The 22,013-nt window shown below is 37.7% G+C and overlaps 1 long non-coding RNA gene across 2 annotated transcripts in view; it reads left to right on the top strand.

The window, feature by feature from the left end:
• The first annotated feature begins 913 nt into the window (after nucleotides 1-913).
• Nucleotides 914-22,013, top strand: part of LOC149003400 (uncharacterized) — a 55,492-nt gene continuing 34,392 nt past the window's right edge. The window contains exons 1-3 of one of the 2 annotated variants that reach the window (XR_016170107.1): nucleotides 914-1,092; nucleotides 1,217-1,305; nucleotides 1,410-1,531. This is a non-coding gene — a long non-coding RNA (uncharacterized LOC149003400). Of the gene's footprint in view, nucleotides 1,093-1,216; nucleotides 1,306-1,409; nucleotides 20,207-22,013 lie in introns of those variants that run through there. The other variant, XR_016170106.1, reaches the window with a different exon arrangement.

Genomic DNA, 22,013 nt, shown 5'->3' with positions numbered 1-22,013 from the left:
AAGTATCAATCCCATGAGGTGAAAGACGCCAACATTCTTTAGCATATGTACAATGAAACAAAGCATGAACAAATGTTTAATCATGAAAATCACAGAGCAAACAAATTGGGGAAGAAGCACTATTTCTAAAAAAATAAAGTGTCCATCAAAGACAAAGTTTCATGAGAAGCCTTTCACGACAAATTTTAAATTTCTAGTAAAGTTGGAATATTCCAAATGGTCCTCGAATAGGGAGATACGTAGGATGAAAATGCAATATTACCTTGGCAATCAGCTATGGAAATGCACAAATAACATGTTGATTTTATTGTGAAATTTACTTGCCTTGATTACCCGTTGATACTTATCGTATTATCAATGTTCTAATTACCGTGGAATTTATTTGTCTTGATTACCATTGTCTTGGTACGGTATGGTTTGGTACGGTAAAACGGTTTGAATACTCAATTGATACCCTTATTTCCATTCCTCCACACCTTCTCTCTCCCTATAATCTTGCCTCTTGGGCAGTGAACCCCTAGTTGTTATGGTTGATCATAATAACCAAAGAAAAGAAAAGAAGTCAAACGGAAAAGTTTAATTTAATTATTTTTGGCAAAAGGAAAATGCTAACCCTAATTAGAAAAATGCTAACCCTAATTGGAAAAATGCTCGCCGAGGTAAATTTGACACGAGAAAAACGCCGAAAATGTTACTCTGTTTGTCTAACTGACTTCTTCTATTTAAAAAGTAAAATAAAATAAAAAAGCGCTCGCCGACTTAGTTCCCGCGAAAAAACATTTTAAACGTTTTAGACCATCTGTTTGACCGACTTCTCGTATTCTATTTACTCGAAAGAAACAAAAAAAGCACGCTCATTTCTTATATTTATAGTTCACCGAAAGGTGCATTTCTTGATATTCGTCAGCGGAGGTGTTGAGGTTGGTGCAGAGAATTCGAATCGTGGGTTTCGGTTAACATGAGTTACAGAGGAACACGGGAAGGATGAATGCTTCCTCTTCTGATACCGATGCTTGTAGGGAGAGAGATCAAGCTACCTATAGGATCGGTCCGTGGGTTTCCAACGGCGAGAGCAGCTCTTCAACCACAAGGGTCTGAAACTTCTTTAACAATCTACGACTATGTTAGTTTCAATATAGCGGATTCTGTTTTATAGGATGGAGTTCTCATACTTCGATTGTTCCATTAGTCCCTAAATCCTATGTGGGCACCTCAGGTTGATGATCCATTGGACTCGTTGATTGGAGTAGTATCGAATGTCTCAACTAAAACCCTAACCATTCCCTTGACAATGCCCTGAAATAGGTAATGAAGCGGATGGGTTGGTTTTGCTATATTTCATTTTTTGCGCCTCTTGTTTATCCTGTATGTTGTACTTTTGTATCTTGATTAGTTTCTGCTCTTTTTAGGGTTACAGAGAAGACGAGGGCCTGTATCTGGAGAATGATGCTGATGAACGGCTCTTGATTTGCATTCCTTCACCCAGGCATTGATCTGCACTCTATAGTTGCTAAGGGTCCCAAGGAGGAAGGTAACTAATTATTAGGTTCATTCTTTTTATTTTCAGAAGTTTATGTCTCCTTCCGTTTGGAATTATAATTTGACAGAGTGGTTATCTCATTGTTGAAGTAATTACTGTTTATTAATGGTTTCTTTTACTATCTATTTATTATTGCTTACTTTTTCGTTCATTCCCAGTATGGTGATGATGATGGTGATTTTGTTCTTTTCCTTGCATGAAATAGTATTTTCCCCTATCCTACTGTGCTACTTTGCTTTCTGCTCAACTAAAAGCATTTGAATCTAGAATTGATATGATCTATAAGTGTGAAAGATAATTTGCAAAAAGTGAGGAACAAATGAATCTGAAATCTGAGTAAGTATGATATGCATTGTTTTCTCTTGAATGGTGGATTCTATTTACTAGAGAAGCATCTAAAGATCGTGAATAGCTAAGGAAGGAGGAGACTTTTAAATCTCTCTGTGTTTCAAGAATCCTCTACAAAGGATGTGTAAAGTTGTAGTCTCTAGAGCTAGAATGTTCTCCTCCATTGGATGGAGCAGATGTGTACAAATCATAGCCATTTATAGTAGGTTGGGGTGCATATAAATAATGGTGTTCTCATTTGGGCAGGCGCCTAGCACGTGGGCATTCAAGCATTGGCACTCAAAGCTCTTGTGGATTTAAGTTCCATCATTGGAACTCTTTTTATTTATCTAATTACTTTTCGATTACCTTTAGGAGTTGACTAAGGCTAAGTGCTAGCACGAGTTCTAAGTGCCAATCCTTTTATTTAGAAAATAGGAGGTCGTGACAGTTGCTGTGTCAGCAATTTCAGTTGTAAGGGACCATACTTGTGGGAATGGACATCATGTCTACCTCTTTTGGTCGTGCATAACATGGTTGTGCATGAGAACACCCCTGGAAGGAATGCCAATCTCAACAACAAGAAGCTTTAGAGCAAAGACAAGTCGGTCAATATTGGGTTTCCTATGGAGCTGTGCATAGCTTGGATGGAATTTGCAATTATGGAGCTCAAGGAGTTGCTAGATCTTACAGAGCAACGTTTTGGGAAGAGCTTGTGGTTGGAGGAAGATTTAAAGAATGGTGTGGTGGATGTTAAAAGATATAGTGGTAGGATTATATCAATCAAGTTGAGGATTGATTGGGAGTTTGTGGTATATGTGGGATACCCATGCTTTTAGAGAAATTTTTTGAGCCAATGAAAACGCCTAATGAATTGAATAGAAATGTCATGGTCACAATCTACAAAAATAAAGGTGGCAACAATGTAGGACAGGTCTAACTTGGATTTTTTGTTGGGTAGATATATGGTGGATATCATGGAAAAATTGGGGTTTGCAAGGGATCTCTTATGGTGCTTATTGATTAGACAATGCATCTGATAGCTCCTAAAGAGTGATTATGCATGAGTTATAGAAGATAAGGTTCTCGAATAAGTACTTGGATTAAATTATAAATATGAATGAGAAATTGAGAATGGTTACCAGTGTGAGAACAACGGGATGCAAATATATTAATTTTAAAACTTGATTGGATGTCTCAAAGACTATGCTCTAAGTTGTTAGCCTAGATAAAGAGGTGTTATAGTGGTATATATTTTTGGCTAATAATAATTGTTTTTTAGATTGAATAAAAACATGGATTAACTTTGAGTTGGAAGAATGGAGATTTATAGTGTGTCCAAAAGGTTTGAAGATATGTGAAGCTTGAAGACAAAGTATCTGATGTGTAACTTTTGCTCCATTAGGGCAGATCACGGACTGATGAATACTGCAGAGAGAGTGATTGCTTTACATAGTTTGTTCAATATTAAATTACGATCCTTGGATGGAGAATAAAAGTTTGCAATAAAGTTGGACGGATGAGCGTGTTATCAAAAATATGTGCATGATGATCAAGATGAGTGTGCTATGCATAATAGCACCAAACATCAAAGATATTTTGGAAAGGTTTCAATGTATGATCTTGAAGAAGTCTTAAAAAAAATAAAGATGTGAAGGCTCCAAGTCTAGATTTGGTATGCTATAGAAGTTTTGAATTACTTAGGTGTTTGTGGTATAACCATTCTATTGAATAAAATTTTAGCATATGGAAATTTCCTAATGAATGAATGGATGACCAGTGTCATGGTCCTAATCTTCAAGCATAAAGGTGATACATAAAGGATGCAATAATCATAGAGACATAAAATCAATGAGTCATACAATGAAGTTATGGGATTCTATGACCACAAATAGAGCTGATTGGAAGGCAAGGATCAATGTAGGCAACCTCATTTAATTGGGACAATGCTTGTTGCTGTTGTCTAACAGATTCTTATGTAAAGACTACAAGTGAAGCTATGGAAGTGCTTAAGGAACACACATAGTGGTTCTAGATGTGTGCCTCGCTTAACAAACTCATAACAAGTGTGAGATTAAGTACCTTGAGATAAGGAGCTTAAAAGGAGATAGCTTGAAATCTGTTACTAATGAAGTAGTCAAACGAGGAATGTGGGAGTTTGTGGGTAATATTGATATGATGTGGAAGGAGATGGCTTCTTGTATTTGGAAGGTTGCTAAAGATGCAGAAGGTGAAAGGAAAGGAAAACATCATTCCTCTAGAGAGACTTAGGGGTGGGACAATGAGCTAAAATCTTGGAACAAGTAAATCTATGGAAATGTTTATGTTGCAACGAAGTAAGCTAAATAGAAAGTGGGGAATATCCATCAACTACCTAGTAGTTTAGTGTTGGATGATAGACTGCTGGAGTGAGAGAAGCAAAGGTGAAGGTGTGGGCAGCGCTAGAGGAGGAAAAAGTCTTAAAGTGAAGTCTAGGGAGCAGTAGATAAAAGCTAGAGGTGGAAATAACAGTTTTTTTTGAGGTGATGAACTATAAGCATAATTGTAATCATTCCTTAGAGATCAAGGACATGAAGGAGTGATCTTTTAAAGACTAAAAGGTATGAAAGAGGTGCTAGTTGAGTTTTTCCTACTGTCGGGGTGTATTCAAATAGAAGTGGAGTGGGCATGAATAATAGATAAAGATTTAAGGAATGATGTGGTGGATGTGAAGAGATTACACATCACGATTATAGCGATCAAGCTTGTGTTGGAGAAAGAGATCTTAAATATAATTAGTGCATGTACCCCTTATAGAGGACCTGGGGAATCCACTAAGCTATGTTTTAGAGATATGATGTATTAAGAGAAGCAAAGGTGAAAGTGTGGGTAGCACTACATGAGGAGGAAGAAGTTCTACAATGATTTCTATTGAGTGAAAGTTAATAGTTGGAGACTGGAATAATTGTTTCTCTAAGGTGGTCAAGTACAGGGATAATCTATATCATACCTTAGTGGTTATGGACATAAAGCTGTGATCTATTGTAGACCGCAAGGTTCGAAGGAAGAGGTAGTTGAGTTTTTTCTACCCTACTTGATGTGAATTCTAATGAAATGAAGTGGGCATATCAGTGGATAAAGATCAAATATGATGTGGTGGTTGTAAAAGGTTTGGAGGTCTGATTATTTTCATTGAGCTGATATTGGAGAAAGTGATCATCAATTGTGTTTAGTGTATATGCACATCAATTAAGATTGGATGATAGCCTTGAGTTTTTTATGACATATGGGTGGACTGGTGCAAGAAATTCGCCAATGAGAAAAGATCATCATGGGGGTGATCCAAGTTGACATTAGGAATCAAGTAAAGTGGGCAAATCAGTGCATAAAGATCAAATAATGATGTGGTGGATGTTAAAAGGTTTGGAGGTCAGATTATTTTCATCGAGCTGGTATTAGAGAAAGTGATCATCAATTGTATTAGTGTATATGCACATCAATTAAGATTGTATGAAAGCCTTATGTTTTTTATGACATATGGGTGGATTGGTGCAAGAAATTCGTCAAGGAGAAAATATTATCATTGGGAGTGATTCAAGTTGATATCTGGAATCATCATAGAGGCTACGAAAGCATAGGTGGAGGATATAGTTTTGGGATGAGCAAAGAGTAAGGGATATTGTTTGGACATTCTTGTTGCTTTTGATTTGGTTGTCATTAATACAGTACTTACTACGAAAAGAGAGGAGTATTTAAATGCCTTCAGAGGTGGATATTATAGAACCCGAATACATTTGTTCATCACTATAAATTGTATCATATTGTTATGTAAGAAGTTCAAGGTAATGCCAGCGGAGAGTCTAATTGCACAATGTAGACTAGTCGTCCTTGATGTGTTCATCACTCGGAAAACCCATAGAATGTGTGAGTATACAAGGAGAAGGGGGTGTAGCTTAATAGGAGATTGCTTGGGATCATTCACGAATGAAGTAGTGAAGCAAGGAACATGGGAGTTTAAGGTGAACACTAATAGGATGTGGAATGTGAAGGCTACTTGTATTAGTAAAGTTTTGGGATCATTCACTAATGAAGTAGTGTAGCAAGGAACATGGGAGTTTAAGGTGAACACTAATAGGATGTGGAATGTGAAGGCTACTTGTATTAGTAAAGTTGCTAAGGATGCAAAAGGTGCCATTCCTCTTGAGATGATTGTGGATTGGATGATGAGCTTGTTTCCTGGAATAGATATGACTTCATTAATGATTATGTCGCATTGAAGGGTGCTGAACAACTACTGGGGACTATGTAACATCTTCATAGTAGTTCGCCCTTAGATGATATGCTTTCGGATAAAGTGATGCGAAGTTGAAGGTTTGGGCAACACTATATGGAGCGGTATACTTCTTGGAGGAAATGTTTTCAAATCAGTTTTATAGGTTAGTGATGGTAATGATAGTTTTACAATAAGGTGGTTAATTGTAGGCATAATTGAAATTACACTTTAGAGATTAAAGATTCAATGGGGATGATCTATTGAATACCAGAAGGTATGTTGGATGTGCTAGTTAACTTTTTTCCACCGTACTCGAGGCTAATTCAAATAGAAAGCGTATGGCATTAACAATATACAAAGATTTAAGGAATGATGTGGTGGATGCTAAATGATTTGGTAGTGGGATTCTAACCATTGAGCTTGTGTTGGTGTAGGAGATCGTAAATGGCATGAGTGCATGTAGTATGTACCCCTTATATAGTATTGGGTGAAAACACTAAGCCATGTTTTTGACATGTGATGCATTAAAAGAGGCAAAGGTAAATTGTGGATAGCACTACATAAGGAGGAGAAAGTTTTAACGCGATGTTTAAGGAGTAGAAGTTAAGAATTGGTGACGGGAATAATTGTTTCTCAAATGTGGTCAACTATAGGGATACTCTATGTCATACCTTTTTGGTTATGGACATAGAGGCTTGATCAAATTAAGACCGCAAGGTATAAAGTAGGGGGCAATTGAGTTTTTCCGACCCCTACTTGGGGAGAATTTAAATAAAGTGAAGTGGGCATATTTGATGGATAAAGATCATAATAATGATGTGTTGGATGTTAATAGACTTGGTGGTCAAATTATATCCATCAAGCTTGTATTAGAGAACAAGATTGTAAATTTTTATTAGTGCATGTGCACCTCAATTAAGTTCGGATGAAAGAATAATGTGTTTGGTGATAGATGGATGGACTGGTGCATGAAATTCGTCAAGGAGAAAAGACTTTGATAGGTGGTGATCCAAGTTGATGTCTTGGAAAAAAGCTTGGATTGAGAATGTTATTTTGGGAAGAGCATAGAGTGACAGATTTTTGTTTGGGGATTGCTGTTGCTTATGATTTAGATGTCATTAATGTTTATTTTAAGAATAGTGGAGCATTTATATACCTTGAAAGGTTGACATGTAGAAGCCAAATATGTTATTTCCGTGGAGTACCCAAGGGAGAGCCTAATCTATTAGTATTAGATTGGTCATCTTTGATGTGATCCTCACTCCACAAACTTATAAAAAGTGAGTTAGGTACCCAAGAATAAGGGGGTGGAGCTTAATAGGAGATTGCTTGGAGTCATTTACTAATGAAGTGGTGAAGCAAGGAACGTGGGAGTTTTAAGGCAAAGACTAATATGATGTGGAATGAGATGGCTACTTGGGTAATAAGGTTTTAAGGTGAACACTAATATGATGTGGAATGAGATTGCTACTTGGATAATAAGGTTTCTAAGGTGCAAAAGGTGAATTCAAAAGGAAAACACCGTTCCTCTCTGAGAGGCTTGTGGGTGGGGAATGAGCTTAGTTTCTGGAATTGATGAGTCTTTAGAAATGTTTATCTCGCATCGAAGGATGTCGAATAGTAGTTGGGGACTATTTAGCAACTTCTTTATAGATCCCTTTAGATGATACACTGTTGGATTTAGAGAAGCAAAGTTGAAGGTGTGTGCAACACTATATGGAGAGGAAAAAATCCAAAAGGAGAAGTTCTCGGAGTAGTACTTACATGTTGGAGAATGTAATAATGGTTTTACAATAAGGTGGTGAACTGTAGCCACAATGATATCACACTTTAGAGATTGAGGACAGAAAGGAGTGACCTATTGAAGTCTATAAAATATGAAAGAGGCGCTAGAGTTTTTTCTTCGTTAACTTCTGCTTTTGGTACAGTGGGCATTATCAATGGATAAAGATTTAAAGTACGATATGTTGAATGTTGAAAATTTGGCAGCAGGATTATAGCCATCAAGCTTGTGTTGGAGAATGAGATTGTGGATATAATTTGTGCATGTATCCCTCATATAGCACTTGATGAAAGCTTAAGCTATGTTTTTGAGAATAGATGTATTGAAAGAAGGAAAGGTTAAATTGTAGCCTGCACTATTTGAGGTGGGAGAAGTCCTAAAGTGATGTGTAGGGGATAATTGTTTATTCAAGGTGCTCAACTCTAGTCATAATCGATATCATACTTGAGTGGTTATGGACATAGAGGCATGATTTATTGAAGACTGCAAGGTATGAAGGAGGAGGTAGTTGTTTTTTTTCTACCTTGGTGTGAATATAAATGAAATGGAGTGGGCATATCTGTGGATGATGATCAAATAATGATGTGGTGGACTTGAAAAGATTTAGTGGCTTGTTAATATCTATTAAGAAATGTTTGAGAAAGAGATCATAAGCATTGTTAGTTCATGTGCACCTCAACTTTGATCAAATGAAAGCTCTATGTATTTGGATGGACATGTGCTAAAAATTTGTCAAGGAGAATAGATCATCATACGGGGTGTTCATAGTTGATGTATTAGGAATAATCAATGAGGATAAAAAATAGTATATAGTTTCAGGAAGAGGAAAGAATGAGAAATTGTATTTTTTAGATTGCTGTTGCTTTTGATTTAGTTGTCATTAATGCTTAGTTTGAAAAGGGAGGAGCTTTTAAGAAAGATGGCTTGATAAAGTTGGCCAATAGAACTAGAATCAATGGTCTGCCCTTTGGCCGCAATATCTCTGAGAGCATCAGTGCCAAGTGGTTCCGGGAAGGAGTTGACAAAGATTTGTTTAAGATTCTGTTCATCAAGTCCACCAAGAACAAAAAACTTGGGTAGCATGCACTTGTAGTGTTTTTGGAGGTCTTTTCTTTCCAGAGAACAACATTTCATTTTGAGAAAATCCTTTCCTTGAACATCACGTTCAGCTAAATCTCTAAGAAACTGACTGTATAGGGCATAGATGAACTGAGACAGAGGAAGTTGAGCCCACCGCAATTGTCGGTATGCTCCAAGACCAAGATACCATTCTCTCAAGGTACTAGTAGCACGAGCTAGAAACTTAAAGATAGCTGTGCTATCTGTGGAACTTTCATGTAAGTGTTCTGCTGTAAGCTAAGTATAGAATTCTTGAAATCTAGCAGGCCATTCAGTGACTAGAATATCGTTCAGGATGAAGAAGTGCTTAGGCTCACAGTTGCCAAAGGGAGCATAAACAAGTGTGAATGGTACTTGCGGAGGGGTTGGAGGAATTGGTTCTTCTACCATAGGATCCTCTACATCATCCACAATAGGAGAATTTGGTGTAGAAACATCTGCGTTGGCCCAAAAAAGATGTTACAGAATAGAGGTTTGAGACTCATTCTTAGATTCAGGCTTAGATGAATCAGGGGATACTGGCTTTGTAGAAAGTATTAGGGGTTTTGGAGTTTGAACAAGAGTGGGGAAATGAAGTTAACACATTTGAATTTGTCGGAGGCTCAAGGGATCCACACGAAGGAGGTGTAAATGATTTGGGTGTAGGCTTTCTTTTTGCTAAGCTTCGTTGTTGTTCACATACTTCTAATAATAGGTCTGTGGGAAACTCTCTATCATTAAAAGGACTTGGAAAGCCGGAGACTAGTGGAACTGGAGCTGGAGAGGATTGTTGGGCAAAGTCCTGAAGAAGATCAAAGGAAGGGTAGGAAGGTTTGGGAAGTGGTGGCGGAACATATTGGTACGATATCTGAACCTTCTTGGGCATATACTGAGGACTGTAAAGACAGGAGGGGAGACTGTTGTCTGAAGCTTTCGTAGATGCTGTTGCCTATGCTGAAGTTGAGATTCATAAAACCATTACTCTTTTTCTTTAACCGCCATAGTGGAAGAAACTGCTTGGACACTGAGAGTCATGGCTAACTGCATGAGTTCATTGTGTAAATGTTCAACTTTGCCACGTAAGAAACGGAGATTGACACTGACTTGCATAAGTTGCATGAAGGTATTTTCTTGTTAAGCAACAATCTTTTGCGAGTGTTGATTCTGAACAGGGGCATTTTTTGTTTGCCAGTTCAGAGCTGCTTTAAAAGTAGAATTCTCAATCCTGTGGTCTCTGGGGTCAACGGTGTTGGGAGGAGTAATTTTCCACACATGCTTTTGATGCTGCTCATCTTTAAAGGTGTCAACTGCTGGGAAAGACTTGCTAATAGAGGAGGAACTTCCATGCATCATGAAGGATGGATGATAAGGTGGATGATTTGATGAGGATTCTTTTGGAACTTGGCAACAACCAAGGGGGCATGGTTTATTGGATCCATATTCAATAATAAACTGGTATTTACAGGGTGTATCTCCAAGAGGACCCACATTAGGGCATCCTTGAAAATAGCTAGCCCAAAGGGGATCACAAACTCGGGGGAAGGGGACTTCTTTTTTGGTTTTAGAGAGAGGGCAAAAGCGGCATCTTCTTTCTAAAGGCAATCTTAACAATCGCTGACATAAAAAAACTAGTGTCTTGAAGAAGATTTAAAAGCATAAACAGGAGACCCATTTAGAGAAAAAAAACTTTATTGGCACCCGAGATAGCTGCGGTTGTTGTGGGAAGTTCAAAGGAAGAATCATGAAACCAATTGGCTGAGGGAACCAGATCTAAGGTTCCTGTTTAGAGGCTATGGGTGGGACGACGAGCTTAGTTCCTAGAACATAAAAGCCTTTGGAAATGTTCATCACTTCATCTTGTTTCGAGGGATGCTGAATAGACAAGCCTTTGGAAATGTCCTTGATCATTCCCTAGAGATCAAGGACATGAAGGAGTGATCTTTTGAAGACTAAAAGGTATGAAAGAGGTGCTAGTTGAGTTTTTTCTACTGTTGGGGTGTATTCAAATAGAAGTAGAGTGGGCATGAATATTAGATAAAGATTTAGGGAATGATGTGGTGGATGTGAAGAGATTACACATCAAGATTATAGCAATCAAGCTTGTGTTGGAGAAAGAGATCTTAAATACAATTGGTGCATGTACCCCTTATAGAGGACCTAGGGAATCCACTAAGCTATGTTTTATTGATGTGATGTATTAAGAGAAGCAAAGGTGAGAGTGGGGGTAGCACTACATGAGGAGGAAAAAAATTTTACAATGATTTCTATTATTGGAATAATTGTTTCTCTAAGGTGGTCAAGTACAGGGATAGTCTATATCATACCTTAGTGGTTATGACATAGAGCTGTAATCTATTGTAGACTGCAAGGTACGAAGGGAAAGGTAGTTGAGTTTTTTCTACCCTACTTGATGTGAATTTAAATGAAGTGAAGTGGGCATATCAGTGGATAAAGATCAAATAATGATGTGATGGACGTTAAAAGATTTGGAGGTCAGATTATTTTCATCAAGCATGTATTGGAGAAAGTGATCATCAATTGTATTAGTGTATATGCACATCAATTAAGATTGGATGAAAGCCTTATGTTTTTTATGACATATGGGTGGAATGGTGCAAGAAATTCGTCAAGGAGAAAAGATCATCATTGGGGGTGATCCAAGTTGACGTATCAGGAATCATCATAGAGGCTACAAAAGCATAGATGGAGGATATAGTTTTGGGATGAGCAAAGAGTAAGGGATGTCTATTTGGACATTCTTGTTGCTTTGATTGTCATTAATACTTACTGCGAAAAGAGAGGAGTATTTAATTGCCTTCAAAGGTGGTTATTCCCAAATACATTTGTTCATCACTATAAATTGTATCATATTGTTATGTAAGAAGTTCAAGGTAATGCCAGGGGAGAGTCTAATTGAACAATATAGACTAGTCGTCCTTGATGTGTTCCTCTCTCGGAAAACCCATAGAATGTGCGAGTATCCAAAGAGAAGGGGGTGTAGCTTAATAGGACATTGTTGGGATCTTTCACTGATGATGTAGTGAAGCAAGAAACATAGGAGTTTAAGGTGAATACTAATAGGATGTGGAATGTAAAGGCTACTTGTATTAGTAAAGTTGCTAAGGATGCTAATGGTGCCATTCCTCTTGAGATGATTGTGGATGGGGTGATGAGCTTGTTTCTTGGAATAGATATGACTTCATTAATGTTTATCTCACATTGAAGGATGCTGAACAACTATTGGGGACTATGTAACATCTTCATAGTAGTTCGCCCTTAGATGATATACTTTTTGATTAAGTGAAGCAAAGTTGAAGGTGTGGGCAACACTATATGGAGCGGTATACTTCTTGGAGGAGATGTTTTCAAATCACTTTTTAGGTTAGTTATGGTAATAATAGTTTTACAATAAGGTGGTTAATTTTAGGCATAATTGAAATTACACCTTAGAGGGGATGATCTATTTAATACCAGAAGGCATGTTGGATGTGCTAGTTAACTTTTTTCCACCGTACTCGAGGCTAATTCAAATAGAAATTGTATGGCATTAACAATATACAAAGATTTAAGGAGAGATGTGGTGGATTTTAGATGATTTGGCAGTAGGATTCTAACCATTGAGCTTGTGTTGGTGTAGGAGATCGTAAATGTAATGAGTGCATGTAGTATGTACCCCTTGTGTAGCATTGGATGAAAACAATAAGCTATGTTTTTGACATGTGATGTATTAGAAAAAGCAAAGGTGAAGTGTGGATAGCACTACATGAGGAGGAGGAGAGTTTTGAAGCGATGTTTAAGGAGTAGAAGTTAAGAATTAGAGACGGGAATAATTGTTTGCTGAATGTGGTCAACTATAGGGAAAATCTATGTCATACCTTTTTGGTTATGGACATAGAGGCTTGATCAAATTTAGACCGCAAGGTATGAAGGAGCAGGCAACTGAGTTTTTCCTAACCCTACTTGAGGCAAATTTAAATAAAGTGAAGTGGGCATATTGGTGGATAAAGATCAAAGGAATGATGTGGTGGATGTTAACAGACTTGGTGGTCAAATTATATCCATCAAGCTTGTATTAGAGAACAAGATTGTATTAATGCCGTTCTGGTGATTGGTTGTGAGATTTCCATTTTGTTCTCAAGGTATGGTGGAGGATTTTGAGTTTTTTATACCCTATGTGGGGAGAATTTTAATAAAGTGCTGTGGTCATTTTGGTGGATAAAGATCAAAATAATGATATGCTGGATTAAAAGATTTGGTGGCCAGACTGTATCCATCAAGCTTGTATTGGAGAAGCATTTTGTTTTTTGACATATAGATGGTACTTTGCTTGATCAAGAGAAGTAAAGTTGAAGGTGTGGGCAACACTACTTGGTGAGGAAAAAAATCCTAGAGACGTTTTTGGAGTAGTACTTATAGATTGGAGATGGTACTGATAGTTTTTTTGAGGTGATGAACTGTAAGCATAATTGTAATCATTCCTTAGAGATCAAGGACATGAAGGAGTGATCTTTTGAAGACTAAAAGGTATGAAAGAGGTGCTAGTTGAGATTTTTCTACTGTCGGGGGTGTATTCAAATAGAAGTGGAGTGGGCATGAATTATAGATAAAGATTTAAGGAATGATGTGGTGGATGTGAAGAGATTACACATCAAGATTATAGCGATCAAGCTTGTGTTGGAGAAAGAGATCAATAATATAATTAGTGCATGTACCCCTTATAGAGGACCTGGGGAATCCACTAAGCTATGTTTTAGAGATATGATGTTTTAAGAGAAGCAAAGGTGAAAGTGTGGGTAGCACTACATGAGGAGGAAGAAGTTCTACAATGATTTCTATTGAGTGAAAGTTAATAGTTGGAGACTGGAATAATTGTTTCTCTAAGGTGGTCAAGTACAGGGATAATCTATATCATACCTTAGTGGTTATGGACATATAGCTGTGATCTATTGTAGACCGCAAGGTTCGAAGGAAGAGGTAGTTGAGTTTTTTCTACCCTACTTGATGTGAATTTAAATGAAATGAAGTGGGCATATCAGTGGATAAAGATCAAATAATGATGTGGTGGTTGTAAAAGGTTTGGAGGTATGATTATTTTCATCGAGCTGGTATTGGAGAAAGTGATCATCAATTGTGTTTAGTGTATATGCACATCAATTAAGATTGGATGAAAGCCTTATTTTTTTTATGACATGGGTTGACTGGTGTAAGAAATTCATCAATGAGAAAAGATCATCATGGGGGTGATCCAAGTTGACATTAGGAATCAAGTGAAGTGGGCAAATCAGTGGATAAAGATCAAATAATGATGTGGTGGATGTTAATAGGTTTGGAGGTCAGATTATTTTCATCGAGCTGGTATTTGAGAAAATGATCATCAATTGTATTAGTGTATATGCACATCAATTAAGATTGTATGAAAGCCTTATGTTTTTTATGGCATATGGGTGGACTGGTGCAAGAAATTCGTCAAGGAGAAAAGATCATCATTGGGGGTAATTCAAGTTGACATCAAGAATCATCATAGAGGCTACGAAAGCATAGGTGGAGGGTTTAGTTTTGGGATGAGCAAAGAGTAAGGGATATTTGTTTGGACATTCTTGTTGCTTTTGATTTTGTTGTCATTAATACAATACTTACTATGAAAAGAGAGGAGTATTTAAATGCCTTCAGAGGTGGATATTATAGAACCCGAATACTTTTGTTCACCATTGTAAATTGTATTATATTGTTATGTAAGAAGTTCAAGGTAATGCCAGGGGAGAGTCTAATTGCACAGTATAGACTAGTCGTCCTCGATGTGTTCATCACTCAGAAAACCCATAGAATGTGTGAGTATACAAGGAGACGGGGGTGTAGCTTAATAGGAGATTGCTTGGGATCATTCACGAATGAATTAGTGAAGCAAGGAACATGGGAGTTTAAGGTGAACACTAATAGGATGTGGAATGTGAAGGCTACTTGTATTAGTAAAGTTTTGGGATCATTCACTAATGAAGTAGTGAAGCGAGGAACATGGGAGTTTAAGGTGAACACTAATAGTATGTGGAATGTGAAGGCTACTTGTATTAGTAAAGGTTTTAAGGATGCAAAAGGTGCCATTCCTCTTGAGATGATTGTGGATTGGATGATGAGCTTGTTTCCTGGAATAGATATGACTTCATTAGTTATTAACTCGCAGTGAAGGATGCTAAACAACCATTGGGGACTATGTAACATCTTCATAGTAGTTCGCCCTTAGATGATATGCTTTTGGATTAAGTGAAGCAAAGATTAAGGTTTGGGCAACACCATATGGAGCGGTATACTTCTTGGAGGAGATGTTTTCAAATCAGTTTTATAGGTTAGTGATGGTAATGATAGTTTTACAATAAGGTGGTTAATTGTAGGCATAATTGAAATTACACTTTAGAGATTAAAGATTCAATGGGGATGATCTATTGAATACCAGAAGGTATGTTGGATGTGCTAGTTAACTTTTTTCCACCGTACTCGAGGCTAATTCAAATAGAAAGCGTATGGCATTAACAATATACAAAGATTTAAGGAATGATGTGGTGGATGCTAAATGATTTGGTAGTGGGATTCTAACCATTGAGCTTGTGTTGGTGTAGGAGATCGTAAATGGAATGAGTGCATGTAGTATGTACCCCTTATATAGGATTGGGTGAAAACACTAAGCTATGTTTTTTATTTGTGTTTTGAAGAAGATTTATAAGCATAAACAGGAGACCCATTTGGAGAAAAAAACTTTATTGGCACCCGAGATAGATGCGGTTGCTGTGGGAAGTTCAAAGGAAGAATCATGAAAGCAATTGGCTGAGGGAACCGGATCTAAGGTTCCTGTTTAGAGGCTATGGGTGGGACGATGAGCTTAGTTCCTAGAACAGACAAGCCTTTGGAAATGTTCATCACTTCATCTTGTATCGAGGGATGCTGAATAGACAAGACTTTGGAAATGTCTTTGATCATTCCCTAGAGATCGAGGACATGAAGGAGTGATCTTTTGAAGACTAAAAGGTATGAAAGAGGTGCTAGTTGAGTTTTTTCTATTGTCGGGGTGTATTCAAATAGAAGTGGAGTGGCATGAATAATAGATAAAGATTTAAGGAATGATGTGGTGGATGTGAAGAGATTACACATCAAGATTATAGCGATCAAGCTTGTGTTGGAGAAAGAGATCTTAAATACAATTAGTGCATGTATCCCTTATAGAGGACCTAGGGAATCCACTAAGTTATTTTTTTATTGATGTGATGTATTAAGAGAAGCGAAGGTGAGAGTGTGGGTAACACTACATGAGGAGGAAAAAAAAATTCTACGATGATTTCTATTAAGTTAATAGTTTGAGATTGGAATAATTGTTTCTCAAAGGTGGTCAAGTACAGGGAGAGTCTATATCATACCTTAGTGGTTATGACATAGAGCTGTGATCTATTGTAGACTGCAAGGTACGAAGGGAAAGGTAGTTGAGTTTTTTCTACCCTACTTGATGTGAATTTAAATGAAGTGAAGTGGGCATATCAGTGGATAAAGATCAAATAATGATGTGATGGACGTTAAAAGATTTGGAGGTCAGATTATTTTCATCAAGCATGTATTGGAGAAAGTGATCATCAATTGTATTAGTGTATATGCACATCAATTAAGATTGGATGAAAGCCTTATGTTTTTTATGACATATGGGTGGAATGGTGCAAGAAATTCGTCAAGGAGAAAAGATCATCATTGGGGGTGATCCAAGTTGACGTATCAGGAATCATCATAGAGGCTACAAAAGCATAGATGGAGGATATAGTTTTGGGATGAGCAAAGAGTAAGGGATGTCTATTTGGACATTCTTGTTGCTTTGATTTGGTTGTCATTAATACTTACTACGAAAAGAGAGGAGTATTTAATTGTCTTTAGTGGTGGATATTATAGAACCCAAATACATTTGTTCATCACTATAAATTGTATCATATTGTTATGTAAGAAGTTCCAAGGTAATGCCAGGGGAGAGTCTAATTGAATGTTATAGACTAGTCGTCCTTGATGTGTTCCTCTCGGAAACCCCAAGAATGTGCAAGTATCCAAAGAGAAGGGGGTGTTGCTTAATAGGAGATTGTTGGGATCATTCACTGATGATGTAGTGAAGCAAGGAACATAGGATTTTAAGGTGAACACTAATAGGATGATGAATGTGAAGGCTACTTGTATTAGTAAAGTTGCTAAGGATACAAATGGTGCCATTCCTCTTGAGATTATTGTGGATGGGGTGATGAGCTTGTTTCCTGGAATAGATATGACTTCATTAATGTTTATCTCGTATTGAAGGATGCTGAACAACCATTGGGGACTATGTAACATCTTCATAGTAGTTCGCCCTTAGATGATATACTTTTGGATTAAGTGAAGCAAAGTTGAAGGTGTGCGCAACACTATATGGAGCGGTATACTTCTTGGAGGAGATGTATTCAAATCAGTTTTTTAGGTTAGTTATGGTAATAATAGTTTTACAATAAGGTGGTTAATTGTAGGCATAATTGAAATTACACCTTAGAGATTAAGGACTCAATGGGGATGATCTATTGAACACCAGAAGGCATGTTGGATGTGCTAGTTAACTTTTTTCCACCGTACTCGAGGCTAATTCAAATAGAAATCGTATGGCATTAACAATATACAAAGATTTGAGGAATGATGTGGTGGACGTTAGATGATTCGACAGTAGGATTCTAACCATTGAGCTTGTGTTGGTGTAGGAGATCATAAATGTAATGAGTGCATGTAGTATGTACCCCTTGTGTAGCATTGGATGAAAACACTAAGCTATGTTTTTGACATGTGATGTATTAAAAGAAGCAAAGGTGAAGTGTGGATAGCACTACATGAGGAGGAGAAAGTTTTAAAGCGATGTTTAAGGAGTAGAAGTTAAGAATTAGAGACGGGAATAATTGTTTGCTGAATGTGGTCAACTATAGGGAAAATCTGTCATACCTTTTTGGTTATGGACATAGAGGCTTGATCAAATTAAAACCGCAAGGTATGAAGGAGAGGGCAATTGAGTTTTTCCTACCACTACTTGAGGCAAATTTAAATAAAGTGAAGTGGGCATATTGGTGGATAAAGATCAAAGGAATGATGTGGTGGATGTTAACAGACTTGGTGGTCAAATTATATCCATCAAGCTTGTATTAGAGAACAAGATTGTAAATTTTTGTTATTGCATGTGCACCTCAATTAAGATCGGATGAAAGCATAATGTTTTTGGTGACAGATGGTGATCCAAGTTGATGTCTTAGGAAAGAAAGCTTGGATTGAGAATATTATCTTGGGAAGAGGACAGAGTGACAGATTTTTGTTTGGGGATTGCTGTTGCTTATGATTTAGATGTCATTAGTGCTTTCTTTATGAATAGAGGAGCATTTAAATACCTTGAAAGGTGGACACCTAGAAGCCAAATATGTTTTTTCTGTTGAGTACCCAGGGGAGAGCCTAATCTTTCAGTAGAGATTGGTCATCCTTGATGTGATCCTCACTCCACAAACTTATAGAAAGTGTGAGTTAGGTACCCAATAATAAGGGGGTGGAGCTTAATTAAGTAGTGAAGCAAGGAACATTGGAGGTTTAAGGCAAAGACTAATATGATGTGGAATGAGATGGCTACTTGGGTAATAAGGTTTTAAGGTGAACACTAATATGATGTGGAATGTGATGGCTACTTGGATAATAAGTTTCTGAGGTGCAAAAGGTTAATTCGAAAGGAAAACACCGTTCCTCTCAAGAGGCTTGTGGGCGATGAGCTTAGTTTCTTGAATTGATGAGTCTTTTGAAATGTTTATCTCTCATCGAAGGATGTTGAATAGTAGGTGGGGGCTATTTAACAACTTTTTTGTAGACCCCATTAGATGATACACTGCTGTATTTAGAAAAGCAAAGTTGAAGGTGTGTGCAACACTATATGGAGAGGAAAAAATCCAGAAGGAGAAGTTTTCGGAGTAGTACTCACATGTTGGAGAATGTAATAATGGTCTTATAATAAGGTGGTGAACTGTAGCCATAAATGATATCACACTTTAGAGATTAAGGACATAAAGGAGTGACCTATTGAAGGCTAGAGAATATGAAAGAGGCGCTAAAGTTTTTTCTTAACTTCTGCTTTTGGTAGAGTGGGCATTAACAATAGATAAAGATTTAAAGTACGATGTGCTGGATGTTGAAAATTTGGCAGCAGGATTATAGCCATCGAGCTTGTGTTGGAGAAAGAGATCGTGGGTATAATTTGTGCATGTATCCCTCATATAGCACTTGACGAAAGCTTAAGCTATGTTTTTGAGAATAGATGTATTGAAAGAAGCAAAGATTAAATTGTAGCCTGCACTATATGAGGTGGCAAAAGTCCTAAAGTGATGTGTAGGGAATAATTGTTTATTGAAGGTGCTCAACTCTAGGCATAATCGATATCATACTTTAGTGGTTATGGACATAGATGCATGATTAATTGAAGACCGCAGGGTATGAAGGAGGAGGTAGTTGTGTTTTTTCTACCTTACTTGGTGTGAATATAAATGAAATGGAGTGGACATATTTGTGGATGATGATCAAATAATGATGTGGTGGACTTGAAAAGATTTAGTGGCTTGTTAATATCTATCAAGAAATGACCGACAAAGAGATCGTAAACGTTATTAGTTCATGTGCTCCTCAACTTTGATCAGATGAAAGCTTTATGTATTTGGTAATAAATGGATGGACATGCGCTAGAAATTTGTCAAGAAGAATAGATTATCATACGGGGTGATCATAGTTGACGTATTAGGAATAATCAATGAGGATAAAAAATAGTACATAGTTTCAAGAAGAGGAATGAATGTGGGATTGTATTTTATAGATTGCTGTCGCTTTTGATTTAGTTGTCATTAATGCTTAGTTTGAAAAGGGAGTAGCTTTTAAGAAAGATGGCCTGATAAAGTTGGCCAACAGAACTAGAATCAATGCTCTGTCCTTTGGCTGCAAGATCTTTGAGAGCATCAATGCCAAGTGGTTTAGGGAAGGAGTTGACAAAGATTTGGTTAAGATTCCGATGATCAAGTCCACCAAGAACAAAAAACTTGGTTAGCTTGCACTTGTAGTGTTTTTGGAGGTCTTTTCTGCCCAAAGAACAACATTTCATTTTGAGAAAATCCTCTCTTTCTTGAACATTACGTTCAACTAAGTCTTCAAGAAACTGATTGTATAGGGCAAAAGATGACCGAGACAGAGGAAGTTGAGCCCATTGCAATTCTCGGTATGCTCCAAGACCAAGATACCATTCTCTCAAGGTATCAGTAGCACGAGCTAGGAATTTACAGATGGTTGTGCTATCAATGGAACCTTCATGTAAGCGTTCTGCTGTAAGCTAAGCATGGAATTCTTGAATTCTAGCAGGCCATTCAGGGACTGGAATATCATCTAGGGTGAAGAAGTGCTTAGGCTCATAATTGCCAAAGGGAGCATAAGGAGGTGTGAATGGTACTTGCAGAGGGGCTGGAGGAACTGATTCTTCTGCCGTAGGATCCTCTGCGTCATCCACAATAGGAGGATTTGGTGGAGAAACATCTGGATTGGCTGAAAAAGAGGTTACGGATTCGAGGTTTTAGACTCATTGTTAGATTCATGCTCAGATGAATTAGGGGCTACTGGCTTTGTGGAAAGTACAAGAGGTTTTGGAGTTTGAACAAGAGTGTGGAGAAATGAAGTTAACACATTTGAATTTGTCGGAGGCTCATGGGATCCACACGAAGGATGTGTAGAAGAGTTGGGTGGTGGGCTTTCTTTTTGCTAAGCTTCTTTGTTGTTCACATATTTCGAATAAGAGGTCTATGGGAAACTCTCTATCACTAGAAAAAGGACTTGTAAAGCCGAGATTGGTGGAACTGGAGCTGGAGAGGATTGTTCGGCAAAGTTCTGAAGGAGATCAAAGGAAGGGTAGGAAGGTTTGGGAAGTGGTGGTGGAACGTATTGGTACGGTGTTCGAACCTTTTTGGGCATATATTGAGGAACTGTAGAGACAAGAGGGGAGATAGTTGTCTAAACCTTTTGTAGCTGTGTTGCCTATGCTGGATTTGAGATTTATAAAACCATTTCTCCTTTTCTTTAGCCGCCATAGTGGAAGAAACTACTTGGACATTGGGATTCATGGTTAACTGCATGAGTTCATTATGTAAATGTTCAACTTTGCCACTTAAGAAACGGAAATCGGCACTGACTTGCATAAGTTGCATGAAGGTATTTTCTTGATAAGCAACAATCTTTTGCAAGTACAAATTCTAAACATGGGCATTTTCTATTTGCTAGTTCTGAGTTGCTTCAAAAGTAGAATTCTCAATCCTGTGGCCATTTGGGGTAATGGTGTTGGGAGGAGTAATTTTCCACACATGCTTTTGGTGCTGCTCATCTTTAAAGGTGCCAGCCGCTAGGAAAGACTTATTAATAGAGGAGGAACTTCCATGCATCATGAAGGATGGATGATAAGGTCGATGATCTAATGAGGATTCTTCTGGAACCTGGCAACAATCAAGGGGGCATGGTTTCTTGGATCCATATTCAACAATAAACTGGTATTTATTGGATGTATCTCCATGAGGACCCACATTAGGGCATCCTTGACAATAACAAGTCCAAAGGGGATGACGAATTCGGTGGGAAGAGGACTTCTTTTTTGGTTTATAGAGAGGGCAAAAGGTGCATCTTCTTCCCATCTGGAGAAAAGAACTTTATCGGCACCTGAGATAGCTGTGTTTGTTGTGGGAAGTCCAAAGGTAGAATCATGAAAGAAGTTGGCTTGGGGAACCGGATCTCATTTTGTCATTCTTTAAGCTCCCTATACGTTGGATTTGTAGAAGTTTAGGCCGGAAACTGCTCTGGTTCAGCATGAATAGCCTCATGATTGGTGATCCATGACGCAGGAAGAAGTTGTGCAAGTTCTTCATGAGGTATTTTCCGGGGCACTTGAGTTGTAGTTATTGACTGGTTGGCATCTACCTTGATGAAAA

The sequence above is a fragment of the Hakea prostrata genome, chromosome 10 (genome assembly GCF_041222555.1).
Source record: "Hakea prostrata isolate BN-2017 chromosome 10, UWA_Hpros_2, whole genome shotgun sequence".
Lineage (NCBI taxonomy): Eukaryota > Viridiplantae > Streptophyta > Magnoliopsida > Proteales > Proteaceae > Hakea > Hakea prostrata.
This window is presented reverse-complemented; position numbering and strand designations above follow the sequence as displayed.